Consider the following 17,597-nt stretch of genomic DNA (forward strand, 5'->3'; position numbering starts at 1 on the left):
TGGAAGCTTTGCGCTGTCTTGTGACATGTCTTTTGTAGCTATCAATAGAAAAGGACTGCCAACAAATGCAATTCTGCAGCAGTTCTTGTTTCTCTGAGAGATATACAGGTGTGCAGAATTTTATAGCGGCGCATCATAAACTGCCCACCGTCTCGTGTGACGTGCATGGTCCCGATGTTAGGGTCTCTAAGGCCCTGAACTCGAAAACCACCATTTTTATGACTGAAGCCCAGGGAGTTTTGCTTGTTTTAAATCACATATAAGACCCCTGTGTAGCATGTGTGGAGAGGCCCTATCCGTAATCCATGCACTACTTCAACGCAAAGCACTCGGGGCAAACACGACACAAATACTTCGCCCAACTTTACAGACAACACATCCCGTTACATCCATCGCTTTTCTTCTCTAACGATCCAACATTTTCTGTCAAGAGCGTTTTTAAATATGTACCAGAAGTTAGAAGCTAGTTTTAAACTTAATTTTATACCACGCATGATCACACCCTGGCGTTATACATTACCCATTCTCACTGTCTTTTACTCATTTTACTTTTGTTCTTGCTGACTGATTTTAGTGTTTACGTTCTCGCCTCTCATATATAATCACTGTTTAGGGGCTCTCTGCCCCAGTTTGCCTTGTCCCATTACCATCCAACCATAATCAAAACTGCAGCTGCCCTCTGAATAAAAAACGTAAAATCTAAACCACGAAATTGCCTGCCGATTATCGAAAAACCCAAGCGATATCAATGTCTCGTGGGATTATCTTTTGTTTCACAAAATTCAAGATTACCGATATTATCACCAGCACATACGGGCTACCGTTAGTAAACTCTGTCCACCACATCACAACGTGCAAAATAACCACAAAGAACAGCGAAGAAGTAAGCAAATCATCTAAAAAGCGAGCTTGCAGGAATCCAAAGAGTAGATTTCGCAAACAATGCACGTATTGACATGTTATGAAACTTGACCGAGTATTCTAAAATTTTATTTCTCAACAATAATGTCACCGAAAATAGCATACGTTTTGAACAAGACCCCAGCAAATGTAGTACATAGGTACCTATAGCAGATTTCAGACTTGCCCAATGCCATTATCAAAGTTACAACGAAAGAAAACACAAAAGAATATTCAAACTAACAAAAACTATGGTTTCAAGAAACACAAAAAAAGTACAACCACACGCCATTTTTCAGTTTTGTATACACAAGCCTCTTTTTACACTTACTTTTTATGAATCCATTAGCAATGACTCTGGCATTTACCAGCTATACAGTGGCGGGCATGGCTTTGAGTGTTTCATTTCAATTGTTTGTATGTATTCCTTCATTCCTGTTTCCAAAATAAATGAAGCAAAGATGGGTATATGGGGACACGCACCCACTTTCACTCCAACCAGACCACCTTCAGTGCCATCAGCGCCCGTGCCGGTGAAAGCGAAGCTCCTTTTAGAGCACCCCAAAAGATCTCGGAAAGTCGAATGCTCTGTCGCCATCAAAGGAGTGAATGGGCGTGTCCTTGTGTCCACTTGCGCCGCCAGAGTCCTGAGATAAATGAGCATCTCCCAACCGACATAAAAAAGCGTCGCCTGGAGTCGCAATTCTGCAACACCAAATAATGTAACTTAGATCAACATCCGATATTTATGCTTTAAATCATACCTTTAACGCCCGAGCTGTTGTAGATCGAGCCTATTTTTCGTCTGCTGCAGTTCGCGGGAGAAGCTTGAGGTGGGAGAAGCTTGAGAGAAACACGGAGAAAAGACGCAACAATTTTAACTCCTGCGGCCTTCCAGAAACCGGTTCCCAGAAACACCAATACAGAGCGCAGTGGTGTCGTAGGTGTCAGGTGTTTTCCATCCTGTTAGGGGACGGAGGCAGGACGGATTCTGCAGCAGCTGACGTTTACTTGCCTATCATTCTACGCCTTGGGGCATTTCTGCGGTAGGGCACTGCCGTTTTTCGGAGAGCACCCGTTCAAATGATAGCCTACAACAAAGAACCACACCTCCTCTGTTTCATCAGATTTGATCACGCCTCATAAATTTCAGTAAGATGTATACAGGGAAATATCCCCCAATATTCTATTCCATCAGAAAACACTCGAAATCAGCGCAAACAATTTTTCTGAAAATAAATATCGAGCTTTAGAGAGGTAGAGACAACTTTGTTCATCTTCAGGAGTGTAGCAATAATAAAAATTGCTATCCTGCAGCAGTCTTCCTATTAAAGTAAAACGGCGCTACAGGGAAGGCTTGTACGACGATATCGCTTCAACAACAAAGAATGCCATAAGGCCTGGCAAGATTCCTATCTTTTCTAGGTATTGTGAACGCTACTAGAGAGGACACCACTGCAGCAAATTTTCCTGAATTAGATTGAAATAATGCGTTCGCAATCACCTATTTGTGTCACAATAAATTCGCCTAGCCCCACACGTTCTAACGTGCCATTACTATTTTTTCTGACTTCCACGAGTCATCAAGTTCGGCTATGGAGCTACAGGAACGAGTCAACATGTGTAGTGCGTATTGCGGCTCCGCAATGGTTGTAACAGCTGACAATTACGTCTCAGCAGTAGTCCAGGTCCCGGTATGCTCTGACCTGAAAACTGCCGTCATCGTACAGGCCATCATATATATAACAAATGCCACAACTGAACAGCCCAGTGTGATGGAAAGCTTTCAGAGGAGCTAAGCTGTATGACATTGGCGAGGTGGCAGCCGCATTTCACGCGCATGAAATATATCTCCACTCATTTACCAGCTCTGCAGCACGCTATGAACTTCTACAACTTCAGCTCTACCGTATTTGCGCATTCAGTACGTCATATACCGTGCAGAAAAAAAATTGTGGAATTTTTACTGGGTATTGCAGTTTATATCTCATGATTGTTTCTCGTAGTATGCTTATAGGCGTTATAGGTGGTCAGGAAAGTGCGGGATGCATACAAAGAAGTGACGCCTATAACCAACCGATATCGCGGTTCCAGACGCTTCGTTTTAAGGGCGTTTGGCAGTATTGCAAATCTTGAAGCAAGTCTCCCAGGGCATTTAGTTTGATTATTCCAGTAACCGTGTCTTCGTCCGTCACCTTTTATTACTACTTTCATAGCCAAGAATTCCACCGTGAGACGACATGTCCTCGCGATTTATTAAAAAGGGTGTCCTAGATGGGCATATTATTTTTGAGGTTCTGGCCACAACAATGCTCAGGGCTGCCGAAATTAAAATAAATTACACAATCTCTCCGAAGGGAACTATGTAGTGATGCAAAGCAGAATTGTTTGCGTCCATTCAGCTCATCGGACGGTGCAGCGTGTCTCAACCGAAGCAACAACTGAGGGAGCTGCGCGCGAACCGGGTTTATTATATAAAGCAATGGAGTAGAGAGCAATAGATGAGAGAGGAGACGCGCTTGCACGCTTATCGCGCAGCTGGGGTGTTCCCGTTATGTTGAGTGATTTGGTGTTTAGTTGCGCCAGAGGGAATTCCACGTCCGGGTTCACACCAGTGGCAAAGGCACACAAGAACTGTTGTGTTACGGTGAGTAGGCGGTGGTGCTCGAGGCGCCGAAACTCATCCATCATGTTCTTGTCGATGTTGTCGTCTCTGTGGTACAATCAGTAGTCTCCGTCAGCGTTGGTGAGGTAAAGGTTGCTGAAGTTGGTGCACCGGCTGAGAGCAACGTACACACCCTCGTCTTCGCAGCTTTGATTGGCCAATCCCTAAGGGCATCCTGCCAAAATCATCATCAGAAGCACTGCGGGCGGGGCGAGAGCAACGTAGACGCCCTCCTCTTCGCAGCTTTGTCTTCTCCTTCTTCGTCTTCAGCGGTTCTCCTACGGGAAGATGACGACGGTGGTTGGACGCGAAGCTATGTCGTGATGGATTCTTTGGTTTGCCAGTTCCTAGGGGCATCCTGCAACAATCATCATCAGAGGCGCAGCGGACGGGGCACTGGCGCCGGACATCCCCCGAGAAAGAGACGCTAAAATCCTCATCTAAAGTTTTCAGTTCGTCGTTTCTATTGACGTTCAGCTTCGCGTGCTTTTGGTGTATCAGTAGCTTCTTGACGTTGTTTGAATGAGTCTAGGGCACAAGGCGCGTTGTTAGGAATTGCTCCTGTTTCGTTTTTGTGGCGCAGTGGGAAAAGCGCCGCGTACCTCTCGTTGCGGCCAGAGAGTCGTGGAATCGAAACCGGGTACCGCTAACGTTTTCTTTTTTACAGTATAGGGGGACAGGTGCGGACAATGGACGGACGCCGAACATAGCCCCGAGCATGAGATGCTGTGCATCTAACTTCACCTTCTCCCCAAAGGGAACTATGTAGTGATGCAAAGACTCTTGGAGTTCCCTTTATTTTCACTGGTTTTGGGTACCTACATCCCGTGAACGTTGTTGGAAATCTGGGAACGATGAGGCGTTCTTCCACGGGATTCAACTCGGGTAGGTGGTCGGGTCGAGGAGGGTAGCAGTATCCGTGACTGACGCTCATGGACGGAATCTCGACCGACGTCAACGAGTCCTTGCACGTTGCGCTGACCCTGTACTCACCGTAGTCGTTGCCTTCGCCGAACTCTCGCGAAAGAACTTCGATGGCGTTAGTGCGCTGACGATCGTCCTTGATGCTGCCGGTGCGCGTCAGAATGTTTTCGAACCAGAGTCTCTCGCACACCTTGCAGCTGTGTCCGAAGGTCCGGTCCAAGAACTCGCGCTTGAAGCGTTTGTCGGCGCCGACCGTCGCGCGTGTGACCGCTTTCGCGGCGCGGTCGCGTTGACGAGCGGCATCCGGATCAGCTTGGCGACGCTGGCGTTTCGAAGTGGCTTCTCGTACTCGAAGCGAGAAATCCGCTGCGCTTCGTAGACATTTCGAAGCGCTGTCGCGTTGCCGAACCGCATCCGAATCCATTTAGTGACGTTGGCGTGTCAAAGCGGCTTCGCGTTCTCGAAGCGAGTGATCCGCTTGTCGTGTCGACGCTGGCGTTTACATTCAGCATCGCGAGCACTCCTCTGCGCAGCCTCATCTTCAGAGGTGCTCGCGGTTCTGGGAGTGGACTGGCTGGCGCTGGTTGAAGGAGAGCCAGCCAATTCGCTGACCAAATTGATGGCGTTCATTCAACTCATCGGTGTCTCAACCGAAGTCTCAGTGTCTCAACCGAAGCAGAAACTTGGGAAACTGCGCGCGCTATATCGCACAGCGCGCTATCGAAGACCTCTTGGTTCTAGTCGTTGTTGTTGTTGTTGTTGTTCCTGTCGATGTGGCGCATACCCACGTGGGGGATTGGCCAGGAAATGGGCGTGAGAAGGGCTAATGCGCCCGCTTAAAACACCGGAAACTAATACACCTCTCTATTTATATGCAGAAAGATTAAAAATGGAATTGGTTGAAAGGTATAGGTGGATTTTTGAGTAGAATAACTGAGCTTTTTGGAGCGGAAAAACTACATGCCAGAATCAACGATAACAGGGCAGGCGCCTGGACTCAGAAACGTATGCGCGAATGGCTGCAGCCACCCCTCGGTGGCAATATCCCAGTGATGTGGCCCCAAAAGATAGTAGAACGGGCATGGAAATAGGCAGGCCAATTCGTCGTAATGGCGTGGCAAGATGACGTTGCTTTATCATAGAAAAACCGCGGCAATGCAATAGAAAGTGCTCTAAAGTCTCCTGATCACCGCAGACAGCACATCGGGAGGAGGAGGCTAGACCAGCCCGGTGCATACAAAAGTTGAGTTGGGGGACTCGACATATGAAGGTAGTCAATGTAACCTCGCATTGTCGAGATTCGCAAAAACGGGTTTTCCAATTATGATTTAAATTGACATAATCCTCAAAATTAGTGATGATTCCTTCCTGCACTCCTGCTAGGCGTTGGTAGGTACGAAACCTTGCTCCTGCTACAGTGAAGGGAATAGGGCATAGGTCAACTGGAGGGCCATCTAACGACGATCGCGCCAAGGAATCCGCCTGTTCATTAAGCTGTAACCCTTTGTGACCTGGAACCCAAATGAGCAGATGTCCCGCAAATGGGAAGGCACAAGGAAGTTGAATGTACGAATAAGAGCGGAATTTTCGGATGAAGACAGAGCAGAACAAACCGATAAGGAGTCAGTAATTATTGCTACAAGTCTTTCTTTATTGCGTGCTCACGCTCCTAACCCGCAGCGCGCCCTCTTTGTCCTCTTCTCTGGTTGAGCTGCAAGGCGCGTGGCACATCCCGCCACAGCTTTCCCACGGGAAATTCAACATCCTCCTGTAAATTTTTCAGTTTGTCGTTTCCGTTGACGTTCAGCTTCACGTGCCTTCGTTGTATCAGTAGCGTCTTGACGGTGTTTGAATGAGCCAAGGACATAAGGCGCGTTCATAGCACTTTCTCCTGTCTCAGTATTTAAGCGCAGTGGGAAGAGCGGTGCGTACCTCTTGTTGCGGCCAGAGAGTCGTGGCATAGAAACCGGGCGCCGCTAAATATTTTTTTCAGACGAGGAGCATCTCACACTGCGGATTCTCAACTCTCCTCCTTCCCTCTCTCCCACAGCTGCGCGATACTCCCGCCACTTCTTCTCTCGTACCAGCTGCGTGCACTTCGCTTTAGCTTTTCCCGCGTTCTCGCTTCTGCTTTCGCGGCGCAAGCTCGACGCTTGTGCATCTCTTCTCCTCTCGTCTCCTCTCCTTCAAACTTGAATGTAAATCAGGTAGCCCGCTGCGCGCGTTCAAATCAGCGCTTGCTGCGGTTGAATCCACTTCACTCCGTTCTTCCGATGAGAAGTGATGGAAGCAACAGTACCGTCAGTTAGTAGGTTGGCGTCAGCACCACTCCACAAACTAACAGCAACGCTACGTCAACTAAAGACAAAGCTGCGCAGCGAACGGCACGCGACGCTCAGCGCAAACGTTTAAAGTGAGCGGTGGACCCTGAGCTTCGTCGGCGCGAATGCTCGGTGCTTGCGCATCTCTCCTCCTCTCGTCTCCTCTTCGTCAACCTTAAATGTAAATCGGGTAGCGCGCTGCGCGCGTTCAGTTCAGCGCTTACTGCGGTTGACTCCACTTCACTCCGTTCTTCCTATGAAGTTGTACGAACACAACTGAAACACAACGGAACCCCGAGATGCTCCGCATCTACTCAGCGTTCCCTTCGGGAAGATGGGGCTAATTTTTTATAGTGTAGGGGGAGAGGTGCGGACAACGAGCGGACGCCGGACATAGCCCCAAGCAAGAGATGCTTTCCCTCTAAAATACTGCTATCACCCGGAGCTTGTATTTGCAACCAAATACATAGAATGTATTGCCGGCCTCCGCACACACTTGTTTACCGTATAAATGAAACATTGGATATCATGTTTTCCTATTCGTTAAGTAAGGGGAGGACGACGACCCTTACTGGTGCGCTGGCTGCCCAGCTGCAAGGCATACATAACAGGAGACCCAACAGTTTCAGTTCTCACAATCTGTTTTAGGGGACTGGAGCTGGCTTGCCCAAAAACGAATAATCAGATTTCTCAAAAAGATAGTAAAATCATCTAGGCTACTTAAATGCTGCGTGATGGCGACGGCAAATGCACCATATCTGCGGCTCGACACCTAGCATAAGAAACTGCTGAACTCATAAATACTTATGCGGACGTGCATTCATAAGAATTCGACTCCAGACATGTCCTTCTCTATTACAAATTTCCGAACATCTTATATCATGTAATCCAACCGAAGCAGAAGAAAGAAATATTGTTCACCAGGCAAACAGATAAACGTGGTGGTCTTCCAGAATCTATAATTTATACAGAGATACAGGCAATGTATCAAACAGAATTCAAAACCCAACTCGAAGAAACCTTTTCACCCTCCATGATTACCACTACACGTGACATTATAAAGGACCAGAGAAACACATTTGCATGAAGTTGTTTGTACGTTTCTAGCTCGCTCCCTGTACGAATACTTCCTACAACAGAAACGATCCCTAAAGACACAGTAGATCTGATATAACAAAGGATAAGACGACTCATAGAAGCTTCAACTTTCTGGAAGTACTGATAATTGCCATTTGAACGTTTAAAGGTTCAGTCTACAATTGGGAAAAACCTAACTCACAGTATGCTGAAACAACTGCACCCGGACATTCTAGAAACCTTTCAGGCCTGATTTAAAATTTATCAACGGTATAGTTTCCGTCGTCCTGGATAAGACAAAAAGAAGGTTTGCATACTGATACAGTACAACACACATCAGTGGCCGCATGTTAATGGGCGATAGCTTTAAAATCTGGATATGCGAGGTTTATAAATTTGGTAAGAAGAAGAATAATGCATTTTCGAGAATTCAGTGACAGCCAAGGCAATACTAAGGGCGGAGATTTTCTCAGATTGCTTTATGATTGGTCTACCGATTTCTTTTGAGTAGCAGTTTGGGATGCTTTCGTTCGAAAAATATATTGTCTCTCTGCTTTCTTCGCGATAGAAATGCCATACGAAACCAGCCGGTGCTACGGCGTTCTCAGTCTGAAAAATTTTAACATAGCAGGATTCCTGTTTAACACTATAACAAAAGTGCAATAAGGTTGTGGCTGAAGAACGCGCTATACACTCATACATAATATAAACTAGAGTACATCAAGGTTAAGTTTTGGCCTGCACTTTGTTGATAAGAAATAAACTCACTGTGAACGTTATTGCCGTATTCAGTATAGTTTTCCATGTATGCTGAGAACGTGGGAATGCCTTTTCAATAATATAATATTCTGATTTGTGATAGCCGAAACCGAGTTACAGCAAGGCGTATTGTGACGTGGTTTGTATTATTGAGGACTGTGGAGTGAGCAGAACAAAGCAACTCTACACTGAATCCTCAAAAATATACTTCTGTTCTCTTACAAGAGAGCCAGAAATTCACCCAAAATTACGCTTTCCTGCTGAGTGGCTTCATGATCTCCGTAAAATGAGAACATAAGGTAAATTTCTGTTGTACTTGACGATAACCACGTTCATCCGATAGATAAAACAAACAGAACTCTACAAAAGCTACACTATGTTGACAATATTGTCGCTTCACTCGTATGGTACCGATGAAAGTGCTTGCTACACCTTTTTATTACATTACGTCACACACGTGTCACATATTCTATACGTTTATACAGAAGACGAACCATAAAATGCAATAATTTTTATAAACGGCTCCATGTTTGTATTTTCTGTTCAAGTGTATGACTCTGGACCATTCAAGATCACGGGAGTTTCTTAAACTTCACAGGCTAAAGAATCTTTTGCACGCCTGCACGTTTTCACCTAAAAATGTTCTATTCACATGGCGTTTATTTTACGTTGATTACGTCGGCTTTGCGGAACTAAATTTATAAAATATAACCCTGGTGCTACTATGGAATTGAAGGGCGGTACTGAGAACGCCGCGTCCGGGCCATATCCTCACTTTTCTTGTTCAAGAAAGGGGCTTGTATAAAGGTCTTGTGCTATTCAAAATTTATTTCCGTTGTTTTTGGTGTTATTATTGTTATCCGAATGTTTATTACCCCTCTTTGCCTGTGCACATACATGCCTTTCATAACGCCATAGTCGTTACATATAACATTTTTACGATGATATTCTGAGTGACGACGTATTAGTTTTGGCGCTCCTTCCCCACAGAGGCTTTCGTGCTAAAAACCACCATATTACTTCTACTCGCAAAACAAATATAAAACGGGTGACTCCAGATTGTGCAGTACAAAGTCTTGAGGTGGAAAAAAGATTTAGATTGTTTTCACTTACTGCACGAAGGAAGCATTTTGCAAATTGAATAGGCCAGTTATTGAAACTTTGGTGGCTACAGTTATTGATACTATTATAATAATGTTCCACCCCAGACAATTTAAAAGGCTGCAATCTGTATATAGCCAAAAAAATATGATACGATTTTACTAACAAACGTATCAAGTACCGATTAAGAAATATAAGGGTCACGCCCGAAATAAAAAAAATGTACCTTGTTGGAATTAGAGTTGCTTTCGTGAACCAACAAGAGCTTGCAACATTACGAGGAGACATAGCCATCAGTATGGATAAAGCGCCGTAACATTATTCTTACCACGGGCAGGTCGCAACACACCGGGGTTCGTTGTTTGCCTAATTTCGTTGTTTTTTCCTCGCATGCCGACCAGGCCGTAAGACACCTAACATGTAGGCCTGGAAGGCAGTGGCTGCTTGGTTTCCGTGTGTTTTGACCCTTCAAGTTGGATTTTTTGGTTTAGTTGTGCTGCAGAAAATTTGTGTCTTAGATATTTCTCACAAATAGCAAGTGCACCGATCTTCGCAATTTATTTCTTTTTTATTATTACCTGAAATCTAATAAAAATACAATTGGTCGCAAACCCGTCAAATTGCCGTATTGTTGCTATTCCTCAACACGTATCGAAGCGCCCGCAATAATATTGTCGAGCCTCACCATTCCAAATGCTATTCCTGATAGTACAAGGGCAGGTACAAGTCTCCTCATTCAGCGACGAAGCTCGGAAAATGTGTATTTTCTACAACGAAACTTCCCCAAGTCGGTTATTTTCAGGTTCTGATAGTTCGCAAAATCTATTATGAACTCGCCAACGTCATCAGGTTCACCAAGTATAACGAAAACTATTGCTGATTTCTCAAATTCGGGGAGGAAACTAATCTTCACATTTGTAAACCTAGTTTGAAGACTGTGTCAGGGTACAGCCGAGAAGTTAGTTTCTTTTGCCAATAAACGTAATCTTGAAAGAAGAAAAAATGCCTCTGCCTGGAAGTGCTGGCTGCTCGTTTGTATCGCAAGTAATTGCGAACACACGTCTGTTTGGATAAGTTGTGAGCCATTTGGAACTCCGAACTGAGACAATTGCATTTCCCTGCGTGATCTCTACAGTATAATTGATCGGTTATATCCGCATTGTTAAAAAATGGCTGATGTTCAGGCTGTGAAGGTGGGATGAAAACAAAGTTTTAAACAACACCCACACCAATTGCCCATGCGACGTCACTTGAATTCGCACACGTGGCTCTACAAAGAGCGAAATGAGAGATTTTGCCGGCCGTTACTTGGAATTTAGGGGGCAGCGTCCCGAAAGCAGCAGAGTTGGTCACGGCCGGGCTAGAGCGGTGGACGCCGCAGCCGTTCCCCGGCCACGCGTCGGCAGAACAAATAACTCGAGAGGAGCGTGTTTAGAAGGGTGAGTGAGTGGAACCTAGCCATCCTGGTGTGCTAGCTCTGGGCTACACCCCCGCACGCCATCAGCGCAGCCACCGAAACATTCCGGCCTGTGGGCTTAGTGATTCTTAATTATACAGATTTAAATATATAGCTGGATAAGTTGAGAATTGCAATAAGATTCCTCTGTTCGTCTTTTGTAATACCTGTTAAGACATAACCAAATAGGTATTCAAAAATTTAGAAACCTCAGTCCCATTAGTTACAAGCAGTGCGCAAAAGGTGGCGTTTCTTTAGCGGCCAGATGTTTGCAAGGGGTCTCTTCATTTAGTTTTTCTGTCCTTCAACCAATACTTAACATATCCTTTCCATACTACCACCTACTTCCCTCGGTCCGGGCTACCCAAGAGGTGTTGTCGAACAAGTTAATCGAACCGTGCGAAGGAAGCGCAAGATGAACGCCAAGCTGCGCCAACACAAGCACAAAACAAGCGTCGCTAAAGAAATTGACAAAGCCGTACCGCCGACGCGGCAGTGCGCTCCGTAAGTAAAGCTCGCCCCGCCGCCGCCCCCCCCCCCTCCAGCTTTCACCGCCTACGCCGCGGTGGGAGGTTATTTCCCCAGCACGGGGAAACATAAACGTTGCCTGGTGGAGGATGAATGCTTTGTTTTAAAATTGCACGGCGAAGAAGCAATACGAATAGAGCGCGTATACTTGCATAGTTGAGTCGTTTGACTTGAGCCGCAATTAGAAAGACCGAAAATATCGGAACACCTAATACTGAACGAGATTTGTACAGCAAGTTCTAAAAGATCGATCTGTTCACTTCTAATTGAGGATGCTTTTTTTTCGACTTTCCCTCACCGTGTTAAAGCGAATGCTTTGTTCGTGGAACCAATGGCGTTTCGCCAAAAATATATGGCATTTTGCTAAAGGCTGGTTGGTCGATCGAAAAGGTATGATAAGATCTCTGGACGCATGGCGCGTGCGTGAAAATGCGTTGCTTTGTGCCAAAACGCTTACTTGAAAAGCGTGAAAACGGAAAGGTTCTAGAGAAAACAATACACACTTAGAAGAGAAAAAAAAGGAGTTCAATGGTATAACTTTATCTTTTAAAACACACAGTGGTATACTTAGACTGTCCGTAGAAAAGTTTATTTATTGCACAAAATCGGTCGCATTTGATTACTCTTGGTATGCCATTAGGGTGGTTGAAGGATTGATGATCGATTGAACGCGCCTTCAGCGAAGTTTGTACGCACATTTATCGCCGAGTTTGACTCACTTTTCAGGTATTTTTGATGTGAGAAAGCTTCTGCTCTTCGCTCAACTTTTTTAGGAAGGATGGTAAAGGCTTTTAGCGATTCAAAGACGTACGTTTGAACTGAAAGAATGACTTCCGTCCCACCCTGGTTGGCCTGACATTTGTTATATTATCAATTATAGGTGAACAGGTGTAATAATATATGCATACTTATATATTATCACATTACGTATATATTAACTTATAACGCCTACAACTTATATAAATACACGTAATGTAGGCGTTAGTCGCGTTTCAATGAGTTACCAATTCAGCAAAAAACAATTGGCTAATAGAAGATGCCAGCAGTAGCGCGATAACCAGCAAGTTTCATTTTATGAAACTTACTGACCCTGCGGCCTCCAGAAGCGTTAAAGAAGGATTTCAGAACATGAAATACGAGCTGCGGCTGACATAATGTAACATATCTCGCTAAGCTCACCTTTGTCGCGATAGGGCAAAAGCAATTCCCGTTCGAAATGCACGAAATGAGCGGCGGCAAAACGCATCAGTTGAAATGCTATCGACTTAGCTTGGCATGAAACGTAAAACAGGTGTCAAAACTTTAAACACCCTAAATGAACACACCTTTTCTAAAACTGCACACAAGATATATTTAAAGCACGCCTCCACACAGCAGCCAAATACTATTGCCAAAGCCCTGCTAACACATTCTTAAAACGGCACCCAAAGATTTTTCTACAGGTAGGCTTGTAACTTGAGATACCCCTTGCCTCCTTTTTAATATTACCGCAATTCAACACCTATTCAAGATATCACACTACTGCTTTCGAAGCGCTGTTGTCCTGGAACAAGCAGTCATTCAGTTGTTTTAAGCAACAATTCCAAAACTTTGAGTTAGCCCTTTGTCTACTGACGGCATTTCGCATGACACAAACTTTACATCCGTTCGGGCACTGTTTCTAAAGAGGTATTCTGGAGTATCTCAAAACATGAGCACGGCTATCTTCCCGGGAATCGTTCAGGACGCCACAAAAAAGTCGCCTTTGGGTGAAAATGAGTTTTTTGTAGTTGCCAAGCTTCGGTTTTACGAGTGATGAAGCACCGTTTTAAAGAAAATGGTTAGAATTCTATACTTTCAAATTATATGCTTGTTTAAAACTTCTGCTACGTCATCAATGGCTGGCTTATTGAGTATTTAAAATTATGTGTGCACGTGTTCTCGCATGCCTCTTACAATTACCTGCAATCACTTCTATCCGAAAAACCTCATCGCGATTGTTGACAAGATAAATTCAGGCATCCCTTGCTGTGACCGAATTCCTAGTGAATTCACCAGGAATAAATTGGCATAATTATTTGGTGGAAATAACAGGACAGTATAACTCTATCGAACGACTGACAGCAAATATTACCGGCTGAATGTTTAAAACGAATATTCATAAGTTCGTTTTGGAGAAAACTTTTTTATTACTTAAAATATTCGAAAGAAGGCAACAACTTGTAACTTATGGTGGCAAATTAAGAAACCTAGTTTTACACATCAGAAAACACAGTCTCTGCAATTTAGAAACAATTAAAAATGCAACATTCTTAAACGCCGTAGCTACTTCATGCAGTGACAATTTCATTTTTTTGGCACCTGTTAAGAATGTTTCGGCAAATGGAAAGCGGTCTCAAGGCTCAGCAGGACTTTGCAGAAACGGACAATGTACAGCATACTATGAGCTGGGTAAGTACTAAGTTTTGGGTCTGCAATCAAACATAGGCACGCAATATTGGAATACCTTTTAAAAACGTTTTGAAAGTAAACGCCTTCAGCATGTCTAGGATACTCTTTGGTCTTCAGAGTAAATTGTCTTCTAAGGTTTGGCACAAGAAATCTCGCCTTTTTTTAACCACCATGGTGCGAAGTATTGCCGCTAGAAAACCTTATCTTTATCATATAGGTTTTATATAAACTTCTCAGCATATCTCTCAGTATGTATTCTTATCTGTGGAGGCTAACAGCAAGAACTCGAAAGCGTGCCTTATTGATAGTCATGATTTAACCGCGATACTCGGAGTCAATGAGGGCGGAAATGCTATCACTACGAAAATTGCACACGCGACTGCTGTAGAGCACCTGAATAAATGGCAGCCACGAAGGCTGTGACAGTTTTGTTTGATATAATAGTGTCAGGTTAAACTTTCATGGAATAATATTTTTAATGCCCAATCGTATAGTTCAGCTTCTTTGACACAAAACCAGTGTAGAAGAAAAGTGACTTGCGTGGTTTGAATTGTTTGCATTATGTGCGACAATGTGTGCTCACTTCCTTTGTTTGTAGAATTGTTCTTGAAATTGGGCGCGCTATGTATGTTACCCATCATTTGGGTAGCAAAAGTATGGCGCGTTATAGCAGTAACCACTGCTACGACAGAAGGGCACTTTTCAAAGCAGTGCGTATGGTTAATGAAAGAACAGAAAAATCTTTGAGTGTGTAGAAGTTTTGAATAACGAGCCAATCACGATTTCGCAACGGTAGTTACCCCCAGTTTATAACGCTGTGTACTAATGAAAGCCAGTATGCATAGTGCGTTATTAACCCATGGGTGTATGGACTGAACGAAACCCCTTCACAAGGCATGGGACGGCCGCTGCCTTTGGTTCATTTATCCTCGGCTCTGCGTAGTGGAATGCTGATCCCATTGGTACCCCCCGAACCCCCTGAATTCGACAATGCTGAAACCTAGACAATTTGGTCTCATCTGTAGCGATTTTCAGGAACCACTCTTGGAATAAACTCTAAATATGGCAGAATCGGTGTAACGACTATTAGCGCTGCCATTCTAGTCTTCCATTTAGAACCTCCCGTGGTAGGTCCGCACCTAAATGGTGTGAAGCAAAAACATGGACACAAGAGACGTATGTCCTTTCATTAAAACAGGCGGCTTTCGTATTTTGATGCTTGCTTCTCAAGCATCGTTCTTAGGGACACCGAGAGCCAAATTAGGGTAGCTATTCAAGAAGGCATGAGTTTGAAGAAAATACGGGCAAGGCGAGGCTGTGGTGCTAATAATAAGGTGATGATAATATTGAGGTGAAGGATTTAAACGCTTTTAAATGCGATTCATGCTATTCGCCGATTAATGAGCTGACGTAATCTGTCCAGGGCTGCAAGCTCGCACGATGCGCGACTAGGACGTCACACATCGTACATTGCGCTCCCTTGGTCCACTGCTGCACAAGTAGCTACTTATTAATCTGTATATACTACTCATTTCATTTTTTTATTCCATGCGGGCATATGAGCTTTTTGTACGAAATTTTTTGTCCTAAGAAGCAGTTTCTGCCCTCGGTGGCAGACAGTGCAATCTTGTTACTATGGCTGACTTACAAAAAAAAAACGGGCGATGGAAGCACGTGACAGCCAAAGCGGCTGCTGCTTGTATTACGTAAACCAAACATCCAATTTTCGACAAAAAATTCCTTGGGGCACTTCAGTCTGTTTGCGTGCTTCCAAGGCGAAAGCCTCGCGATACGTATTAAAAACTGCATTTGTGATACATTGAACTTCCGCCTTTTTCCTCGCTTTTGTTTGCTTGTCTATAAGCACGAATTACTACAAAAGGCTTCTTTTTGCTGCTATTTTGTATTTGCGTAAGCTTCTTTCCTTTCAATTGTTCGTCTTATAGTGTGAATCACGTCAGCATGCATGCCAGAACACGCCACAGCCCTCCTAGAATCGGGGTTTGGTGAGGGTGGTGTGCGCCTGTCCTAGTCCCGTGACATCACGTTAACATCAGAGAAGGAAACCGTCGTCTGTCGTTCCCTCACCAGTCTTACTGTCAACGGCAATTCAATCATTGGACGTCCACGCATCCGCGTCCTAGGCTCTGTATGGGAAGAAGATGAAAAGACACAGTGGAGCCCAAAACTGCAAACAGATTAAGTTATTCAGTAATATGCTTCGTCTGTTCATCCACCATAACACAAGCATCAAACAAAGGATTCGCAAAATAGCAGAAGTAGGAATTTTTTCCAGATTTTTGTACGTCCTTCCCCACCTTGAACTCACCAAAACTGAATACAAAAATTAGAGATCTCCCTCTATAAACGCCAGCGAATGGAGCCCGGTCTGCCCATGTACGCTCAAAACTACCGTCTGGCCGACACTGCCCTCCACAATGCTCTTGAAGAGAACGTACCCGTACACATTGCTGCCCATGGCAGAGGCTTAACAAGTAAATTCAACGCTGCGCCATCCTCACCTTTATCGTTTATTACTTTTATCATTTATCACTTTTATCTCACCTTTATCCTATACCGCAACTGCGTCCGCCACGCGACACAATACTTCGTATAACAGTCGACCCCATGCGGGCCACATGGGCCGGTTCTAACACTCTGGCAGGCGCCGAAGCAGGGTCCCACATATTTCCAGTCCATCACATGACACAATAACCCAGAAGCTACGTTTAGAGACGACATATCGAGAAATTTTGCACATAGTCTATGCGAATAGATCGTCCGCCAACATTATATCTTCTCTTACAGCTGTGGAAATACAAGCCACTGGTGATTCGATCGTGCTGCAATCCCAATCAAGTGACCAAATTACTACCCGAATGGGTGTTCATGGAGCCCTTCTAGCCATTTGCCACCAACTCCTTACCTAGACATCTTGATTCATTACAATGTCACATGCTACATGGCAGCACACAGTCACCTGCTCATGCCATTGTTCGCAAACCGAAACCCAAGAAACGCTCAATCGTGGCCCTCAACACTACAGCCCTAAAGAAGAACACGCACCTCATCGCAAGAATCGGAAGCAACAATTGAAGCGGCTTCTCAGTTTCCACAATAACCTTCCTTCTCCCACTTCCGATCGTACAGGCCGCGAAGGTACTTGGAAGTTCCAAGCGAACACCCACACCCTACCCTTTTACTTCGTTCTTCAATATATAACATCAGCAGAACAGGTACGACCAACTGCCAGGTGTGTGGGGCCTATCCTGACGTCAAACATACGTACTGGTCTTCTCCTGGTGCAAGGAAATCACCCCACTTTATTTATGCACACCGTTTACCCCTCCACACTCCGTACTCATGGGAAATCTTTGCCGCCCTTCCATCGGATCTTCGACCGGTCCTCTGGCCTCGCCTCGCCTTCCGCGGTATG

Source organism: Haemaphysalis longicornis, unplaced genomic scaffold, assembly GCF_048455015.1.
Source record: "Haemaphysalis longicornis isolate Haplotype H1 unplaced genomic scaffold, Haemaphysalis longicornis Haplotype H1 scaffold_6, whole genome shotgun sequence".
NCBI lineage: Eukaryota > Metazoa > Arthropoda > Arachnida > Ixodida > Ixodidae > Haemaphysalis > Haemaphysalis longicornis.